General features: G+C 38.2%; 1 protein-coding gene and 1 long non-coding RNA gene across 4 annotated transcripts in view; one reads left to right on the top strand and one right to left on the bottom strand.

Moving 5' to 3' along the window:
• The window catches only part of LOC137187590 (3',5'-cyclic-AMP phosphodiesterase 4C-like), a 118,001-nt gene that overhangs the window by 59,707 nt on the left and 43,088 nt on the right, over window positions 1-15,206 (bottom strand). The window lies entirely within an intron of this gene.
• Window positions 5,269-10,229, top strand: LOC137187597 (uncharacterized). Its single transcript, XR_010929244.1, has 3 exons — window positions 5,269-5,324; window positions 8,191-8,363; window positions 9,545-10,229. It is a non-coding gene; the product is annotated as an uncharacterized lncRNA (long non-coding RNA).

The following is a 15,206-nucleotide window of genomic DNA, read 5'->3' as shown; positions in this document are numbered from 1 at the left end:
CAGCCAAGCACTTTTATTAAAAAGGGATGGAAACAACCTAACTACATAAATACAACATCATTTAATAAACTCATTTCTCTCTTCCTCAGCCAGCAGAAGCTCCTATTGAAAGGCTCTTTCTCAAGGCTGTGTTTTTAATAAAAAGAGATTTCCTTCTAAAGTGTGTGTATTTTCAGCCGTTGAGCTTCCATAATGAATGACCCTTCAGGTGCTGCAGTGGTGCTGCAGTGGAGTGGATAACAGAGACCAATGCTTTCACAGTAGGTGATAGGATATTTGAGGTTATTTGGATTTAAGTGGATCTAGAAGTAGGCAGCAGTTCAACACAAAAACAATGAAAAACCTAAAAAGAATTTTCAAGGACAAAACTTGTAATACTCTTCTGATACAGACTTAACAAAAAAGATAGATGATTAAAGCTACATACTACATACTTTTTTCACAATAAACACGCTAATTCTCTTTGCTTATCAGTGATGCTCGGGACATTTTGGAGTGTTAACCATTAGGGAATCGAGAACCAGTTCCAAATTGTCCAATCCATCAGATCGTATGCCTCTGAGCTTATCATTTCCTCTTATCGATGCCCAGACGTCGTGTTGACAGAACAGCCTCCAGACTGTCTACAGCGTGCACACACCACAGTTATATTTGGCTATCTTATAGTTCATCTTCAAATAAGGCAGCAGTTTTCAGCATGTTTTGATTTAATGACTAAATAATTACCTTTGCAAGATGAACGTGAACTATATTGTGAACTTTCTACGCCGCCACACAGAGACTAACGTTAGGGAACTCCAGTAGTAACAAACAAGATGAGACCAGCTGACCAACACACGCTGCAGCATTAAACGACGTAAACCAACTCTGAGGTGAGAAAAAGAAAAGAGAATAGAAAACAAGAAGAAAATAACTCAGAAACCCTGAGCCCGCTCAGCGTCTCGCAGCAGAGAGGCTGCTCTCCACTGCTGGAGACATGACGTTGACAACACAGCGGAGCACTCTGCCTCGCCCTCAGTTTGTTCTTCTCATACAGGCACGAGATTGTAAGATGCTTTCAAATTAATTAATTCATTAGTTAATGCGGTGAACTATCAGTTATGTTTCATATATTCATCAGTATGCAAGGTCATTGATACAGTGGAGATGATAAAACAGTTACATTAACACTGAAAACCTGTGTAGGCCTACTTTTTTTCCACACAAAAAAATCGATCAGGAACCGATAAAGAATCGGACCGATAAGCAGAATCGTTAATGGCATTGGCATCGATAAAATCTTATATATTCCCATTCCTATTAATCATTTTGTATGAATGAGACCTGTAGCTGTGGCCAGCAGTGAGCTGGGAGTGGTTTTCAAAGTGAAGCCTTTAGCCAAAGAGTTGGAAATCACAACAACAACAAAAAAGCATGACGAAAATAAAACAGAACAAAACACAGTGCAGCTTTAATGTTCGGAAAATGGTGAAGTTCAGTTTCACCCACCATGGAAGTTATATTCAGCTTTAAATACAACACACACTGGCAGCATATGATGCAGGATAAAACACCCACACCCTTTGTTTTCTATGTAAGCCTGGAAGCGTCTCAGCACGCTATGATGTCCCACTCTCCTGTGTTGCAACAACTGTCCAGACAAACGGCTCTTTTATCAGTTTGCTTATTGCATCAGAACATCCTGGCTACGTACATTCAGTCTGGAAGGTCCGGTGTGTGCCAAATAATGCCCATCGAATAACGCAATACTACATGATGCAGCTGATGTGTGTTGCTGCCAACTGACGACACCGACAGCATCACTGCATACCAGCATGAGCCCTGGTTTTCTCAAGGAAAGAACAATGATACTGAGCCTCATAGCAGGGCCAACATGGGCGCTGCTGGTTTCACAATTGGTCATTATGTTTAAAATTCATATTATTAAAACCTTAATCTTGTTTGCCACTGACCTTTCAACGGGCATCTAATCAGATTAAATCAATTTAACACTTAAACATGTTTTGACTTTTTTGCATTGTTCAGACTAAATACAGGACTGTATGTCTAGGCAGTCTTATGATTGATGAGAGTTCATCAAGATGAATGACAGATGCCAGGGTGTTAAAGGGAAGGAGGCTGAACAACTGATACTTTCACTCCATCAAGGAGAAAATGGCTTAATCTAATTTATACACAAGATTAACTTGATTACAGCATCCTGCTTACACAAAGAAATTTTTCAGCACAACCATCAAATTCAGCCTTTTCACTGCGAAGATGTATCTACAGCATTATCTATTAATGTTTTCTCAGAGAGTTTCATTACTGGTGGCATTTAAAAAATGTACATCTGAACATCCATTAGTGAGTGTGTGTCTTAAAGCACAGATGAACAGACATTTTGACAATTTAAATAAAGGTTAGCACCCCCCAAAAGTTAACAATACACAAAATATCTACTGGAGCTACTGTAAGAATCGATTATACAGTATTAAAACAATAACAGTTCAGAGCGCCCTGGCAGCCAAATGGTTAGAGCACAAACAACCACAATGCCCCTGGTTCGACTCCAGCTTGGGACCTTTGTTACATGTCATACCCCTCTCTCTCTCTCTCTGTTTCCTGCCTCGACTATCAGCTCTCTATTAAAGACAAAAAAATGCCTATAAACATATGTTAAAAAAACAAAACAACAGTAACGATTCAGCTGCTGCTTCAAAACGGCTTCTTTTAGCGACCTCTGGCAGCTGTTACTGTCTCTGCCGCAGTCACATCTGTTTAGAGAATACTGTCACTGTAGACAATATCCGATATTAAGTTTGATTTTCAAAGCGACATGAATCATAGCTACCCACAGTCAACAATTAGCTTATTCCAATTATGAACTCCAAGATATCTAATCCAATGAGATGAAATCAGTAATAAAAAAAGAAATAATGCATTATCGCTGGATATTTACCCAAATTTCATTATAAGGAACTGAGAGTTAGAGACACATAACCAAAGACAATTACAGCCACTATGGGTGTTGCAATCCACACTGATGAAATGATTAATAAGAATCAATTAAAATTAAACATGCATGCACTGTAACTTAAGTGTCAGGCAAACATATAAACCAACCAAAAGTAAATCACCAACAGGAGAAGGATTAAGAACAACCTGTATTTTGGCAAGTTTATAATTTTTGGATAAAAATGGAAATCCATAGAACAATAAACTATATCAAGGTGCTAGATTTACTAGCCCAACATGGCATTTTATTCGCCTCGGGCAATCGGGCAAGCCTTATTGCTGAACTATGTCTCAACGATTATATTTGATGGATGCTTGATGGGGTACCAGATAGCAAAATTGCTGTGGCCCAGGTCCAGCCCACACCCGACACTTTTGGCACTTTCATCCGGCCCACAAACCGCTCCTGTTTCCCAGATCTGGGCCACAAGCAAGCTATACGTCAACCAAGAACAAACCAGATAAACCAGAACTGGCCCACATCCAGAATACACATACCTGAGAGCACCACATCTTTACCAAAAAAGGCCCACATTTGATATGGGATATTTGGGCCATAGTTGCTATTTTACAGGCTAGCAGTGCCACATCATTGCCTGAAGTGGCCCACTTCCATATGCTATCTAGGGTGCTGCACTTGGACATTGGCTATGGCACCTCTTGCCCTTAGATCAATTATCATTCAACCAATTATCCAATTATGACAATTGTACACCTGCTCGGGGTTGACTATATTTGTATTTGCCTTTTTTTTTTGTACTTGCCTATTTGTCTTTGTCCATTTTGGCTCTGATGAAGACACAGTGGTGTTAAAATGTTGGTTTGTTTGCACTATCAAAGGTTGCATATCTATCAGTGTGTTCCAGTTCTTTTTTTCTCAAAAGTTTGTTGTCCTTGTTCAGAAAAAAACACCTATTTCAGCTGCACATAGCTGGAAGATGAACAGAGAACCACTTTTCACCTAAACTACTGCATGCCAAGCTTTGGCTATGCAGGCAATGTTTGTTATTAGGAAAAATATGATGCTAATTTTAGTCTTTTCATACACATTTATGACAATAAGTATAAAATATCACCAGATTTACACTTTAACACAGGATTTTTTTTAACATAGTAACACAAGAAAATGTATATGTTCCATCTACTGTGTATACTTGTTGCACCCTTTTCTACTAGTTGCTCATAACATTGATCTAGGAATAAATAAAGGATCTAGGATAAATCTGCTGATAAACTTGAAAAAAGTATACGTGTTAAATACCTACATTGTAATGAAAATGTAAAAGGTAAAGGAGGAAAAACAGATATGATTAGGTTTCAGAGTGAAGAGAGATGCACAGAGTGATGGTAAACCTGTCCAGATGGAGCCATCAAGTCCCAGCTAGCTCCTGGGGAAGCAGAGCCAGGAACATGAAGAGGCTCATTCTGGACAACTTCCTCTGGAAAAGGCCAAGAGCTGGGATCAAAGCCAGCATCCTATGTTGTAGAGACTCTCAGCAGGCTGTCGACACGTTCCTGCTGGTCAAATGACTGCAGATCACATTCCCCCATTTATATCCGTCTATGTTCATCTATGTTCAAATGTTTGTGTTTGGGTCACTAAATGATAGACTAGAACTAACACCACAGAATATCAATATTAAACACTAATTTAAGACAAAATTTCAAAAATATTTCAGCACTTTTACTTCACTGCACACCTGAGTGGTAAAATATGAGAAATGGTTTTTAAGTCTTTGGTACATTCAAACTGAGCACTTTTATATTTAGATTAACGTTCCATTTGTGAGGCATGGATTTCATGCTAAAAGTATTAAATTAAGGATTAGTCATTCATTAATTTAGGACAGTCGCTGCGAAAGGTTACTGTTCATTCAAAATGACTCATTCATCATATTTTGCAGTCAGCATTCAGGGTTGAAAACCAATTATGATGCTAAAGATAATCGAAAATTCACAAGAAACACAACACTGAATGTTTAGTCTCAATACAGCAGTGATCTGAAACAAAATCTTTCTACCGCCTCACAATTTTTCCTGATGAAGATTGAGTGCACTGTGAGGATCTATGAGGTAGAACATAGTGTTTCCCAACGAGAGCCAACGAGAACCCCCCACCAGGCCAAAAAAATGTTTTTAAATGCCAAAAACAACGCCACTTGATTCTGAGCAGCGCTGTTTTGAAACGTGAGTTAACGTCTGTGTTGTTGCCTGAGAAACTCTTGGTAGCTTAGCTCCTTTTAAGGAATAGGGCAGTGAGTGAGTGGTTGAGCGAGAGAGCGAGCGGCAGAAAAGTGGCGGTGAATGCGAGCGGAGCAGAGGAAAAGGTTAGCAGTAAGTTGTCAATCTGACAGTAAATGTACAGTACAGACTACAGTGTGTCAGTTAATAAATCCTGCAGCTTGTCAAGACTAAGAAAAGTCACGTCTGTTGTTTCCCCAACTGCTGGAAAAGTGAAGGGGGTTAGCTCTTAAGTTAGCAACAATGGGTTAGCCTAACCTGCAGACGCTAAATGGAGAAATGTGTGGCTGCTGAGTCTCAACACACTTGAAGACAAGGTGTATTGTTGTCCTTCATCAAGCCACTATTACAAGTGATGTTGTCTTTAAACAAATAGTAACTGAACTGAAAAGACAAAGAACAATGGACATCAGACGAAAGAGACTCAGATCTTGGCACTTGTCAACATTGTAAATTTATTTATCACTATTATTAATGATGTATTGTTGCTGATGATGTTTTATTATGTTACTGATTAAGACTGATGATTGTATTGTCATTGTTGTTGATTGTGTGTTTTAGTGAAGCTGTTTTCTTTACTTGTATGTATATATAATTTCTCCCTGTGCAAAACTTAGCATGATAGTATAGTATATATTTAAAAAGTTAAAGCACCGACCTTGCTAACATTGTAATTTATGCCCTGTATTTATTATTGCTGATGATATGTATTATTATCTTGATGTATTATTATTGTTATTGTTAATTATGTATTTTATTGAAACTGTTCTCTTTACCTTTATGTATTTTTCCTTTGCAAAAACTTAAAGTATGTTTAAAAAGTGAAACACGCCCCGCTAACTTGAACCAAAACAATCGGTAGCTTACTGGGAACATTGAGCGGGTAACATTGGGCTAACATTAGCTTCTTTAGCTAAATTGTGCTAACAGGGCAGGTATCGTTATCAAGTAACATTAAACTTACAGAAATATTGCAACAATAGTCCGACTCCGTCTGAGTACTCAGGACTCAGAGTCCCAGAACCAGGGAGAGCAGCAGGTGAGTGAATTGTCAATCAATGCCCACGAGCCAGACATGAAAGCTACTATAAGTCTTTAGATTGAGACCATAATGACTAAATTATTGACTTAGTATTTCTAGAGAGAGGTTGACGCTTTTTGAATGAGAGTCAATTGGAGCTTGGGATTTTTTGGAGCCAGCATCTAGCGGCCGTCGGCGGCAGTTTAAGAGACTTGGCGTTGGCTTCAGCCTTAAGCTGTGGTAGTTGCTGCTTGGTTCAACACCACAGATGGAAAAATCTGGGTAAAAGTAAAGCCATTTGCTACCTTTAAAAATTCCAACTGCCGTACAGAAACATTATCAAAACAACAAATCTGCAGTCATGTGTCACCAGCGTTTCACTCGTGTGAAGCAGAAGTACCAACAATGAATAGAACTACATCAATTATACAATGTAGTTAATTAATAATTAATGTAGTAAATAATTAATCAAATTACATGTTTGCTATCATTCATTCAAACTTGATTTTTTTTTAATTGACAGACATTTGTACACAGGGTTAATCATGCAACCAAATACCGCTTCCCACAACTAACTAACAGCCTACAACTTGTAGTTGTGAGTTATCGTCTCAGCTCATTAAGCCTTAATTGGTAATTTCTTTGAAAAAAAAAAAAAAAAGGATTTGCATTATGCTGTTTCAGGGTGTGGAGGACTTTATCACAACTGACACTAATAACATTCTTAGCTGCAGATTTATGCAGCAGGCTCTGCCACAGAAAAACAACATTAAAAACAGTAATATTTCTCTGAGTCTTCTCTGAGTTTTTCCCATGAATATAAAAAACAGTGTGCCACCCTTCTGAGGTATAAGCCTGAAGTACAGCACTCCAATAAGACAAGCAATCATATATAAGAGCTGTCCATGTTTCTCATGAAACCTGTTGGCAGCTCTTAGAATTGTTGTTTTTTGTTGTTTCACCAAAGCATTTATCATGTCATATATCAAATAACAAATGCTGTTAGTGCATGAAAGTCGTGACTGTGCTTAGCAATTTTAAAAACAAAGGTTTATGATGCAATAGATGAATCTGGCAGCTGATATATGTGTTTAACTCTCAAGTTTCGCTGTCATTACTGCTGTGGCAGAGTGGGACACATTTACATATTTTGTACAGTGAAAGCAGAGATGTTTGGGTATTGGCAGATGAAGGTAGCCTGCGTGGCTGTGAAAGTTATTCAGTTTCAAAGCACTAGTCTGAAATTAATCATGACACAAGCTTCTGTCAACCTCCACAGTATGAAAGTAAAAGTGTTGTCTGGAGCAGCTAATTAAACCCAGCATGAATTTCATGCCGGTTTATGATTTAAATCATCAAACTCTATGATTTCTTGCATTGTAATGACCGGAAATGTATAATTTAATAAAAAAAATGGAAACACATGATGGTGGAAAGTGGAATTTCGGCCAGGAAAGGGTCTCTAGCAAGAGAAATGCTATGTAGCGCTCATCATCGCTGGACCCTGTGTAAGCAGATGTTTTATTTGAGTTTTTACTGATCCCTGTTTTATAGATTCTAACATTTATTTTAAAAGGTGCAGTGTGTAAGATTTAGTGGCATCTGGTGGAACGGACTTGGCAGAAATTTATGTTTTCATTAGTGTAGTGTTTCAACAAGTTTCATCATATAACCAGCTGTACATGATCTCCTGGACAGACCTCTTAATAAAGGTGGATCCTTTACAGTGTTATAACGGTTTACTGGTCAGGTGCCACTGCAGTAATGATGACTAGTTTACTTCCGCCTTCAACCTGGGTTCATCTATACACTACAATACAAAACTACATTACATCATTCTAATAGAAATTGTGTCCTATTTTACTAAACTGTCTATTAGCAAACAAGCTTCAGTAGAATAAGCACCGTCAATGTGTCTCAATTGTTTACAGGTTCAACTGACCTCAACTCTTGGATTGGGTGATGTGGCTCTGCTAATGAATGCCGGGGCCTGACTGTCAGCTAGAAAAAGCCATCCTATCCCTCATCACACTGCATCAGATCTAACTGTCTGTCAGGGTCTGCTGCATCTCCTAGGCAACCGGGAGCTCCTCGATGGCAAACAGTATGTTGTTATTCAAACAGGACGTCTGCTGAGGCTTTACTTCCACTTGGTGTCCTTGGTTGCCTCTGAAGCTGCAACCACTAAGCTTGTGCTGTTAAATGCATTTGTAATAAAAAAGTACTGTAAACAGAAGTTGAAGATGGAGATGCAATTTTACTCTATATGACTCAATCTGCTGTTGAAAGAAAAGAACAAAAGCACTGCTCTGCAAACATTGCCTTGTTTTTATAAGAAACTGTTCCCGTGTTGGTTTTATCAACAAACACTCCTTGGCAACACTGCTAACAAAACCAAGAGGCAAAAGTAAACAGTCACAAAGGTTTGAAGGGAAACACAAACAACACGTGGACGATGTGGTCTGATACGGTCGAGTCGTCACTATTCTCAGGGTCAAGTCTGACAGGGGATGAGAGATGACATCATCCCCTAGGAAAAAGACAAACAACAATCCCTTTGCTAAATTGCCATTCCCTAAATCTACTGCCCTTGTATTTTAAATAGAAGATGTGAGTTAAGATATCACAGCTTTGTGAAGGCATATTTTCAAGTGATCTTTGATTCTTTCTGCACCATTTGACAGCAGTTAGTTTTGTTTTTGCCATTTATGGTCATGAACCTGCCTCACATAGGCTTGACAGACGTATTTCAATGAGTGTAATTTAGCATTTAAGTAAGTGTCCTGGAGTCAAGATCATAATAATAGTGGACAGTAAAAGTGATTTTCTAAGCAAGAAGTGTTTCACACTTGGGACACACTCACACCACTCCACTGAACTATACAGCATAATTTTGTCCTCTCGTATATTATACAATAACATGAAATACTACTATGTACTTCTGTTCCTGTCAGAGTGTGAACTTTGTCAGCCTGCCTTGTTAATAAAGTGTTATAAAAGTTATGATACTGAAATCAAATTCTGAATATTATTGCAGTAAGACATGACACCCATGTTAACACCCTCTGTCCTAATGATGTGTCAGCCTCTCAGCAGCTCTGCTCTACAAAGGCAGCGCTAAGAGTGTAAAAAAGGCCTTTTCTGCAAAGCTATACGACTTGAAAATGTGATGTTTTGTTGCCTTAGCAAGTGATGCAGTCAGTGTTCATCCTATTATATACTTCTTACCTAACCTATCTCATTTTAAACCACAAATTCACATTACAGCTCTTCTGTTTTTCACAGCAGTCAAGATATCCATCTGTGATTCACTGATAGAGGATCGACTTCCCACTACCAGCATCTCCAAATCCACCAGGCGGTTTTTAAGCCCCACTCAGCTGACCAGAAAGTCAGACCTCCATGAAAACATATCACCTGGTGAGAAAAGATGGGCTGGGCTCCAAAAGAACAAAAACGGCCTGCACTGAAAACCTCTCAATCAATAATGTTCACAACGTTTTCATTACCTCACCCCTCAGTTTGGCACCAGGACAGATTCAGTGGCCCAGGAAGTAGATTAAAACATTTCTGTGGCCATTTCTGAGATTTAATTTGTTTGATTAAAATATGACTGATACGTGTTATAGCCTGTCTTGTCCTATGTCTGAAGTTTTCATACACAGACAACATTCAAACACTGACTGTTCTCTGTACAATTAGCAGTTTTTTGTGCTTAATTTTTCAGCACAAAATGGTGAAAAGGGTGGCTTTTTATCACAATACCGCAGGAAAGTGCTTAGTAACATAAATTAATTGTGAAGAAATTAAATAATCACATTGAAGTCAAGGCATTTTTTTGTTCTACACCAGGTAAAATGTTAACCATGAAACATTGAGCACTGTAGCATTAAGATTAAGTCACTTTTAGTAATTATTTAGTAACTTAAATTCAGAAGACCTGAATTATTAGATCTGCTGTAGATCGAACAGTATTTGGACCACTTTGGGGTATTTGCCATAATTAGAAACTGCATATGTTCTTCGCTGCTGGGAGGGGATGTGGAATAATTCAACACTGGATAGTGAGGAAAGTAACACCAGTATGTGTTACTAAAGCTGAGGAGTTTTCATTTACACATGTCCAATATGCTTCTGTTTCCACCCTGCTTCACTACATGTTTGATCATCGGCAGCACTGAGAACAGCCTGACAGGTGGTCCAGACAACCTTCAAGTTATCTGGGAAAGTTTTCAAGAGAATGCGTCATCGTATATGTAAACAATATGCACTAGACGGTTTAAAAATGTCATTAAAATGTGACTTTTTCAAAATACAGTTATAAGATTTATCTAAGCTTCTCCAATTCAAGGCAAAACAAAACATAGGATTGGCCTAAATCTTGGGTAGGATGGAAAAAATTGTGTGGAGAAAACAAATAAGAAAACAAGGTATGTAACGCAAAACATACCTGACTGAATTACTGAGGCCTTTGAGCGCCAGGTACTGGTCTATCGTGAATGTCTAACTTATAATCTCATTCATATGTGATGTTTTCCATCTATCAAATTTCATCCTGTTTTCAAAACTACAATTTTTGCAAACACTCTCCTTAGAGACTAGTATCATACTCTCTCCATATTATTCACACCAAACAAACTGCAGGAAAGGTTAAGCATCCATTCACAAGACGCTGCAGGGAGGAAGAGCTAATCCAATACAAGGGGGAACTCAGGGATGAGCAAACCTTTTGACAGTCCCAAGGGTGGCGGTTCATTGATGATGTTTCAACCAGAAGGTCACACTTTTGTTCCCCATGCTGTATGAAGACCCTGGGTGAGAGGCTGGTTGTCACCAAAAGGTCGGAGCATTAGGGGGTTCTCAGCCTTTTGGGAGAACGATTTTTATTCCATCGGCAATTTCTCTCCCATGAAAGTTAAGAAATACCATGACATTTTAAAAGCTTGATGTGCTATTTTTCTTCATCTGACATCTGTAACATTAACGGGAAAAGGTTTCTACATTAATCTTATTTGTTATATGGCACAGTTTATTAGCATTGTGTGCATTTCATATTCAAAACATTACAGGGTCATATGAAACATTGCAGTGAAGGATGTTACGGGTAGAAAGTCTTCTGAGAGGGAAGTACTCATTTTCAGTGGGGTGACCTTTAAATTTTTGTAAAAAATGACCAAAACTTTACTTAACCTTTATCTAATCATACTAGTTAACTAACCAAAGTTGTTTTATTTGCCTAAGTCGGTGTTAAGGACAAAACATAACATTTATTACCAAGCCTTTAAACCAGGAAGTAAAGATGACAAAATTAGTAAAACCAGAACAAGAAATCAATTAATTAATTGTTATTGGAGACATTTCTATGAGCTAATGAATAGGCCACCAATGCAATTAACTTCTTTTCAGTAACAAACTCGTGATTTTGAGTTTCTGGCTGATGCCCGACCTGTTATTTACCATTTCCTAGCACTCCTTGGTACAACTTGCCCTTAAAAATGAACATAACCACAGTTTCTACCAAACCACCGGCCACTGTTTGCTCAACATGTGATAGATATTCTGCCATGGACTCAACATACCAGCTGCTGCCACTTAAGCAGTTATCCCCGCCTTTGCCATCAAGGCCAGATGGAGTGCATCCAGTATTTTTCAAGCTTTGTGACTTGAACGAGTGTCAGGATTTCACTGAAAAGAGGACTTCATGAATCAAGATTAGAGACGACTTCCTATCAAAGGGTTGAAGTATTTCCTTCCTCCTTCATGGCTCAGTTTTAAGAAAAGCTATTTGTTTAGACTGTTGTTGAGTTCACCGGGTTCACCTTATGACTGAGAGTGTTGGTTTTTCAGGGGATTACAGTATAGTGTGTTTGTGTGTGGTGTGGCACCTGAAAACCTCATAGTGTAAATGAGTGAAAAGAAAAGCGAGAGACTTCCCTCTAGAGACCTAAGACTGAAAAATCCTACAAGACACAAACAGCCATTACCTAAAGGGTTAGACACTGCAATCTACTCCCCATTAGCTACCTGAGCTCCCTTGAAATGCTCATGGACCGTTTCAAAGCCGATGACTTTGACCCTGATGTTCAGCCGCAGTTGAATTCAGGGACGGAGAAGCAGGAAATATGTCGTCTCTGAAGAACCTTGTAATCATTGTCTCATGATCAAATCATAGTCTGTCATAGTTGTGAAATTAATTCAGTTTAATGTCATTCAGTCCATTATTTCTGTGGAATATTATTGTTATGATTATTATCATTATCATATCACTGGTGGGAGGAAACCTTCTGTATGGTGGCACAGCTTGCTTCTGGAGGGGATACAGATAAGTTGAAGTTGGCAACTAATCATGGAAGAAGACAACAGAAGACGTCTACTGATCCTCTCCCAGAGATAAGAAACAATCCACAGAAAACAAACTCGTGCGTGACAGTGCTGAATTATTATTCACACAGATTAATTATTGCTCATCAAATGAAGAGCCCTCAAGAAATTACATTGTTTTCTGGTGACAAAAGCTAGCTGACACTAATCAGCAGGAGCACAATGTAATGCAAAACTTCATTTTTGGATTTCCATAAACCTTTTAATCACATACAGATTCAAAATACATGTATAAGATTTGCTTCCTCTTTGCAGCTGATTCGGTGAAAGGTTTCAGTAATTTGTGTTCAATCTGCAGAGTGTCATTATTGTATATGTTGTTAATACTCCACGTCATGTTAAAATGGTTTTTAGTTAATAACAACTGAATTTAAATTTTGCTCTTTAGTTTAACAGTCTATTTTTGTGTTTATCAGATATCCAAATCGTGACTATACAGATAAGAACTTAATTAGATTTGATCAACAGCATCTCAACCCAGGGACACGACGCACCCTTCCCTTTACAGCAACAGTTTGTGATTTAGGCTGCTTAGGTGGGTGTATTTTAACATACAAATCTTGCCTAATACAGCCTTAATTCTGTTAGGAATAAATGAAAACATAAATTATTTCTTTAATCACATTAACACAATCTCTTGAGGCAAAGGGCTACAGTTTTTTCTGATTACTGTAAGTGCAGAGCTTATAACACAGACAGCCATTAGCAATTTCACATAAAGCAACTATAGAGTTGCAACGATTAGTCAACTAGTTGATCAAAAGAAAATTAATCAGCAACTATTTTGATAATCAATTCATTTTTTCAGTCATTTTTCTAGCAAAAAAGCCACAAATTCTACACTTCCAGCCTTTCAAATGTGATGATTTGCTATTTTTCTTTATGATATGACACTAAATTGAATATCTTTTGGTTTTGGACTGTTAGTCAGACAAAACAATTAAGCTGAAGGCATCAACATGACCTCTGAGAAATTGTGAATGCTATTTTTTCACTATTTTTCAACATTTTGCTGGCTAAATGATTAACGGAGAAAATAATATGCAGATTAATCAACAATGAAAATAATCAGTTAATAATTAGTTGCAGCCCTAAGCAACAACAACAACAACAACAACAGTTAATACACATTTGTTTTGATACATTAGTATAATGTAGCACAGGGCAGCGTCATATTTTTTGCAACAAACTAAACAGTAGCTACTCGAGAACTGGTTCCAAAAACCATTTAAATTTTTTGTAGACATAAAGAGATAAACAGCTCCGCAGGGATACAATGTCCACTTATAATTTATTGCACTGAGGTTTACTGCACCATGGTGCAATAAATTATGAGTGGACAGCAGAGCCCTGCAGTGTGTGAGCTGTTTATCCGTTTATTTCAACATTTGCTCACTTCCAGACCAGCACCTGCCCTCCACAGTTTGGACGTGTGTGCATACTACAAGCTTATTTTTGTGTAGACAGAAACAAATTAACCTCAAATACTCAAATTACTGTGAGTTAATCATCTTCTGATACAATTTCAGAAGAAGTAATTTATTCATAACAGGCTTATTACTAACAAGATGCTAACGTTTGAGTGTTTGGCTCTTTATATAGTCTGGTCTCACAATAGAGCACAGAGACACAAGTTATTACTGTAATACTTCACTAGTAGTACTTAAGTTTAGATATTTAGACCAATATTCTGCTGCTTATGTCACCTTTTTCCTTTTAAAATATGTTTTACAAGACAAAAAGAAAACCAACACAAGACGTGAGATGGGAGGAACTAACCGTCTCCACCATGATCTCATTTGTTTCTGGCTTGTAAACTAATATAATTCAAATAATTTGGCAATAATGTGACGATGATTAACATGCTGTAACAGGTTTATAACACCAACAGGGAGATGACTGTTTGCTGCCGTGCAAGATGGCCAGGCGTTCCTGCTTAAACAACAAGATGAATCCCATTCTTTGCTTGTGTCTGACTAATCGTTACTGAGATTCCCCTTGACTCAACACAACAACAGATCTTTATCAATGTGACGAATCAGGGTCATTATGGCTACCGCCTCCTGTTTGCTCCTGGAACGGATCTGTTGTCCTTGCTTCTCATATTACTGGTCAAACTAAAGCAATTACAGATATTACAGATTTGTTTTTTTTTTCTGTGTGAGGTGGTGGTGGTGGTGGTGGTGGTGGTGGGAGGGGGGAGGGGGGGGGGGGGGGGTGAAGGCGACTAACCTGTTGCCAACAAGCAATCGGCAGGTGGAGCGGCAAGTACTTCAAAAATAGCTGCATTTAAATAAATTGCTTATGCGTCTCGCAGTGCTAGATGTTGCTGTCAGTATGAAGAATATAGTTAGTCTTCTTTATCCTTTTTTGGTGTTATCCTCTGTAGTCTTCTCACTGTATATACTGTAGACTCGTGTGTATAATCTACTGTCTTTAGGCAGCAAATAAACACTTTGCCATTAAAACTGTAAATCCAAATCCTGCCAAGTTGAGGTTAAGGAAAGGTTTACAGTTGTCCATAGTGGCTACTTTCATTGTGTTGTGAAATCAGGAGTAAAATATA

Source organism: Thunnus thynnus, chromosome 8 (genome assembly GCF_963924715.1).
Source record: "Thunnus thynnus chromosome 8, fThuThy2.1, whole genome shotgun sequence".
Classification (NCBI taxonomy): Eukaryota; Metazoa; Chordata; class Actinopteri; order Scombriformes; family Scombridae; genus Thunnus; species Thunnus thynnus.
This window is presented reverse-complemented; position numbering and strand designations above follow the sequence as displayed.